Genomic DNA, 6,394 nt, shown 5'->3' with positions numbered 1-6,394 from the left:
AAGCCAGAGGAGAAAACAGTTGAAAGTTGTGAAGGAAAGGATGACCCCGTGGCTGAGGTCCCTCCCTGCAGGTCACAAGAACACAGGCTGGTGCGCACATGGACACACACACACACACACTCCTTTACCGAGCGCTGACCCTGTGCCAGCACCATTAGAGCAGGAGTCACAGAAGGAAGGGGACACAGCCCTGGCTCTCAAAGAACTCACCATCGTTGGGAAGGTGTGGCCTGCCTGCCTCCAGGGTGAGCTGAAAACCCCACTCCTTCCCTCCCTGTAGCCGGCCCAGCTGATGCCAGCGTGTTTGTGTTTAGGAACGGCTTCCAGGCCAGGCAGCCGAGCACTTGGGACCGAGCCCAGCTAACCTGGGCTCCGCCCTGGCAGTTGTTGCCTCCGCAACCCACGGCTGATGCCCTCATCCCTGGCACCTTGACCTGCCCCATCTCCAGCCTCGGCTGGCCGAGTTACCTAAGTGAGCAAACAACCCCCACGGGCTGAGTGGTGAGTCACCGCCCTGGGTCCCTCACCAACCCTTGGTTCCCACACCCAGGAATTCAGGGCCCAAGATGCCGTCCTGGGTGCTTCGGGCAGGAGAGGAGACCCCGGGCCTCTCTACCAAGCCGTAGAGACAACCAGGAGCCAGACTTCCAGAAAGAGATGCTGAAGCAGCAACTGCGGGGCTCCAACGTGAGAGCAAGGAGCCGGCCTGCACTCGGCCTGCCCTGCGGGGAGGGTCCCTTGGCCGCCCGGAGCCCACACCCCAGTGGTGAAGTCTCTCCTGGGAGCTCGCCCGGGACCTGTCCTGCCCTTCCTTCCCTGAAGGTCTTCTCGCCTTTACCCAGGTCCCCAGACAGCCTGCTCTCCTCCCACCCCCAAACCTCCCTGGCCCTGGCCTGGCTCCCGGGCTCCCGGGAAGAGCCTGACAGGTTGAGCTGGGATGGGCCCAGAGAAATGCGCTGCATGTCAGAGCCTGTGCCAGGAGAGGGGCCGCTCCACCCCCCTCACCTCCCAGCGTGGGGTTCCCCCAAAGCTCCTCCCAGATACACACAAAAGGAGGGGCACAGCCCTGCCTCTCCAATGGGGGAGGCTTGATGGGGCTGACACCGCTGCCTCTGGCGTTGCCCTTTTAAGAGCCCCCCCCCCATGGGGCGGGGGTGCTGCAGGCAGGTTCTTGTTGCAGAAACCCGGGCAGAACTCCCTTCTACCTGCAGGAAGGCGACCCAGCAGCCCTGCCAGTTCTCCTCTAGGTCCCGGACCTGCCCTGCCGCACGGAGGTAGGGGGTCCCCGCGACCTCTGATTCTGAGAAAGCCCCCTTTTCTAGAAGGGAAGTTCCTCTTCCGCGGCTCTGATTGGTTGGCTGACAAGCCCTGCATTTTGGAGAGCAGTCCGGGTCCCCCTGTAGGCCCGGGGCTTCCCTCCCCAGTAAACCTGCCGGCAGAAACGGTCTGGAAAATGGTTTTCCTGGGCTGTGCATTGCTGATAGGATGGTCTCAGCCCCAGGGCGACTGGTTGAAACCCTGAAGAAAGGAACGAATTTAGCACCCACTTAGAATAGCGTTCAATCCTTTCCTCCTTCCATCTTCTCTGAGAAAGAGAAAAAAAATTTTTTCTACTCTTTCTCCCAAGCCAGCCCTGGGCCACTGGTGCCCTGGATTTCACCGCCCTCCCTCAGAGCCCCTGAGCCCTGGATCCTCAGCTAGCTCTCCCATCAGTCCCTCCCCACCCATGCCCGCAGCACACCCACCTGCCCACAGTTCCCACCTTAAGGCAGCCGTCCCTGTCCCTCCGCCCTGGCCTGGCCCTGCCTGCCATTCTGAGCCCAGCTGGCTCCATGCCCTCCTAGGTAAACAGTGGGCACCTCAGGCCCAGCTACCTCCTGGACATTCTGGGCTCCACCCTCTCAGAGGGAGGGTGGAATGTTCCAGACAGGGAACAGCATGAGGGAGCAGGAGGAAGGCCTGAGTACTGGTGTGCAGACAGGGGGCGGGGCGGAGTGGAGGCTAGAGAAGTGGGCAGGATAAGGAGTTAGTGCCCACCCCTAAGTGCCAGTTTCTAGGCTGGGGGGGGGGGGGGCGTGTGGGGGGGGGTGCTGGCCTCCCCCTGCTCTTTCTCTGCATGCTCTCTATCTCTGATCCAAAATCCAGGAGCTCCCAGGAGATCATGCACCCCTGGCTCCAGCCCCCCACCTCCCAGCATACACATGGAGCCTTTCCACCACCAGAATCGCAAACCCAAAAGTCCTAGTCTAACTTCTTATCTGGCCCACTCTCTCCTGGGTATTCAGGCACCTAAAACAAGCTCCCAGGAGTCACCCTGGGCCACCCCTCCTCATCCCCCCTCGGCCAGCCTCACACAGTCCCACTGAGTCCCTACCTCACTCAGATCTGCCCCTTCAGCAAGCAGCCTGTTCCCCGTCCTGGGCTGCTGCAGCCATCTCCTGCTGGCTGCCAGACCCCAGGCCCTCCCGTGGGGCTGCTCTCTGTGCCAAGTAGTCTGTGGATGCCACAGCCTTGACCATGCCTCCCCTGCCAAAGCGCTTCCAACGGCTCCCTCAACTTATCAAATAAAAACCAGATTCTCCCCGGTTGGCATAGCTTAGTGGTTGAGCCTCAACCTATGACCAGGAGGTCACAGTTCAATTCCCAGTCAAGGCACATGCCTGGGTTGTGGGCTCAATCCCCAATGTGGGGCATGCTGAAGGCAGCCAATCAATGGTTCTCTCTCATCATTGATGTTTCTATCTCTCTCTCCTCCCTTCTTCTCTGAAATCAATAGATGATAGATAGATAGATAGATAGATAGATAGATAGATAGATAGAGCTATACATATAAAAGCCTAAGCAACCATCCAACCGTTTGACTGTTCGACCCTTTGACCGGTAGCTATGATGTGCATTGACCACCAGGGAGCAGACCCTCAACGCACAGGCATGGAAACATGGAACAGACTGATGAATTTCAGAGGGGAGGGTGGGAAGAGATTAACCAACGATCTTATATGCATACTAGAGTCCAGGTGTGTGTGTGTGTGTGTGTGTGTGTGTGTGTGTGTGTGTATGTGTGTGTGTGTGTGTGTATGTGTGTGTGTGTGTGTATATATATATATATATATATATATATATATATATATATATATATAAAAGCAGGACAACCCAGACTTCTCAGTCACAGTCCAGACCCACCCAACTGTGGCCACAGTTCAGATGAATGGGCCCTTCTGCTCTGCTTGTCCGTCCCTCCCCCGCACCCCCGCCACCCCCCCACCCCCCCCACCCCCGCCCCGCCAGCTCTGAGCTATAACCCACCAGACTACTCACCTCCCCAGCACTGACCGGCATGGCAACCCTCCATATTTGTTCATGCTGTTCCCTCTGCCTGGATGCCATTCCTGCTGCCTGTCGGTGGAATTCCTCCTTTCCCTTCAGGGGGCTTCAAAGGCCGCCTCCTTTCCAAAGCCTTCCCTCACCCCTCCCACCCCCCACCCCCGAAATATTTTTAATGAATACAACTCTACCAGCGCATTTGTCTCTGTCCTTGAGGCCAGAGCTGGAGTCTTGTTCATGTGCGTCCCTCTCACACCTCACCTGGTGCCCAGAGCATGGCTAGGGCTCTGCCCTTGGCGGCTCTGATAAACGGAACAACCAAGTTATTGAAGGTGTTGCTTTGGGATTCGCTGCTCACGGCTCAGCCCCAGGCTCCATCTCTTCCCTTCTGTGCTTAGGAGCCAAAAATGATCTCAGCAAAATCTTAGGCAAATGGTACATCTGTATGGAATGCTGGCCTGTTGAGCCACCCCCAGCAAACAAGACTGGCATTGTGGGTTGAAACTATCACGGGGTGAAGGCATCCAGCGCCGTCTTTTAATGAGCCTCAGAGAAAGTCTATGTAACTTGGCTGGGACATCAGGCCTAGGACTCGTGGCTGCAGCTGCGTTGGGAGTGAAGTTCTGCGGTTAAAGTAAATGACTGCAGGACTGTCCACAGAGGAGCCTAGAGACCCACCCACCTGCCTAGATGGTGGCTCCAGGAATGAAGGGACAGCGGATCCCTCCTCTGTGCGATCCACCCATTTATCCACGCATCCATCTGACTGACATTTACTGAGTGTCTGTTATGGGTCAGGTACCGTGCCAGGTGCTAGGATTTCAAGGTGCAAGCGCTGTCCCTGCTCCTGGACCTTTCTGCTTGCTGTTGGGTAAAGCAGATGTTATCCAAGTGAATGAACAAATAAATACTTTACGTAACTACAAATTGCTGTACCTGCCATGAAGAAGGGAACCTCGAAGACTGCCAAATTCAACAGCTGGAAGGAAGCCAGGATGCCCAGATCAGAGTGAAGGGAGGGGGAGGAGTCAGAAGAGGCTGGGCCCCTCCAGACCGGGCTTTGGGACCAACATGAGGAAGCTGGCTTTTATTCAAGGCACAAGAGAAAGGCCCCGCGCAAGGTTTTCAGGACGGGAGCAACCTGCTTGGATTCCGCCTCTATAGCATTCCTCTCTGAGGGACACCAGGAGGGGTTCTTTAATCAGATAAATCCAGACTGTGGCACATTCGACAAAGAAAACTGGCCTGGACTCTTCAAACAGCCAATATGGGGGAGGGAGGAAAATAATGACCAAATGTAATGAGTAAACTTTTGGTTTAAAAGTAGCAGCTAAAAAAAAAAAAAAAGTAGCAGCTAGCACCCGACCATGTGGTTCAGTGGTTGAGCCATGACCTATGAACCAGGAGGTCACAGTTCAGTTTGATTCCAGATCAGGGCACATACCTGGGTTGTGGGCTCGATCCCCAGTGGGAGGCGTTCAGGAGGCAGCCGATCAATGATTCTCTCTCATCACTGATGTTTCCTCTCCCTCTCCCTTCCTCTCTGATATATATATATATATATATATATATATATATATATATATATATATATATATATAAAATAAAAGGTCCTTATAGCTGAAAGTTCCATGAAGTAGGCAGCCCTTCCCATAGGGGTCAAGGAGGACACCATGAGGGCAAGCCCTAGTTTGAGACTGCGAAGCATAGAAAGAAAACTTGGAAGTTTCCTTCCTGCTTCTGAGAAGTGGAAACAGCTGAGCAGGTGAGAGTGGGCTGAGGAGGCGGCTCTGTCCTGTGGCCCTGGGGACAGGGTGGGAGCGGATTAAGGACTGTTTGCCAAGCGTGCTTGGCGATGACGGGAGGGGTTCCTTGCATCCCTCAACCTGTCTGCCCTCAGGCGGGAAGGCCACTCACCTGGAGGGGCCCCTCCTGCCCCGCGCCTTCCCAGGCACCCCCGGCCTGGGTGCTGGGCCCCAGAACAATGTTCCGTGATCAGAGCCGAGGCCGCTGCTCCCTCGCACCCAGGAGCTCGTTTTAGTACAAAAGGAGAGAGATCAACGATAGCTGCAGTTTCTCCATGTGTCGGCCTGAGCCTTCAGCAGAAAGGAGAGTCTCATTACCCAAGCCCGACTCAAAGGGTAATTAACAGATGGTATAATTTCCGAGCATTCTCCGCACCACATGGCTATTAGGGGAAGAGCAAAATGCCCACGCAGCCCCTAGATCCTCCCAAACCACAAAGTCAGAGGAAGTCCCAGGAGGCAGAGCCACCTCCCTGTCTCGGGAGCTGCCCTTGGCCTTGACTAGAAGGAAAAAGTTCATCTTGGTTAAAGGGGAGGAGATTCCTCTGCCACCTCCTTCCCCGTGTCCCTCACCATTGCCAGGAATGCAGTCTAACCCTCTCCCTGTCTCCGGGCCCATCTCCTTTCCTTCCCCCTGGGGAGAAAGAGAAAAGCTGATTTCTCATTCTTAGCATCACTGTGGGGGTCACACGGAAGTTCCTTGGTGGTGGTGGGGGGGGGGGACTGTGAGGGGATTCTTGGCTCCTCTTTTGTGATCAGAGTACAGTATTGGCAGTTGGTCCCATGCTTTTTCAAACTGGGTTCTTCCAGACCCTCCGATGCCACTTGGTGGCCGAGGGCTTTCTTGGTCGGGGGAGCAGTGGAGTTGGGGCAAGTCCCCGACCCCCTCTCCCGCCCGGCGACACTATCTTAACTTGTTTCATATTTGGAGCTTCTACTTCATATCTTATTTGGGTTTAAAAAAAAAAAAAAGGATGCTACTGCTAAATAAACTTTTGAAAACCATTGACCTTATCCAAACCCCTCTATTTAGAAAAGGGAAGTTCAGGCACAGGAATTGGACCAAGGTTGCACAGCTAGCGGGTGGGGGGCCGACTAAAGCCCTGGCCTCCTCTCGGAGCCAGCTCTCACCACAACCAGTCCCCTGCTGCTCACCCAGTTGGCCCTGCAGTCCCTGAATGGTGGCCCTGGTTGGGGTAGGAGAGAGGGGATCCCCTTCCGGAGTACCCTTGCCTCCTCTTCTTCATGGTCAGCGTCCACGCCAG

The sequence above is a fragment of the Myotis myotis genome, unplaced genomic scaffold (genome assembly GCF_014108235.1).
Source record: "Myotis myotis isolate mMyoMyo1 unplaced genomic scaffold, mMyoMyo1.p scaffold_m19_p_18, whole genome shotgun sequence".
In the NCBI taxonomy this organism is placed as follows: Eukaryota; Metazoa; Chordata; class Mammalia; order Chiroptera; family Vespertilionidae; genus Myotis; species Myotis myotis.
The sequence above is the reverse complement of the archived record's forward strand: the minus strand, read 5'-3'. Positions refer to the sequence as shown.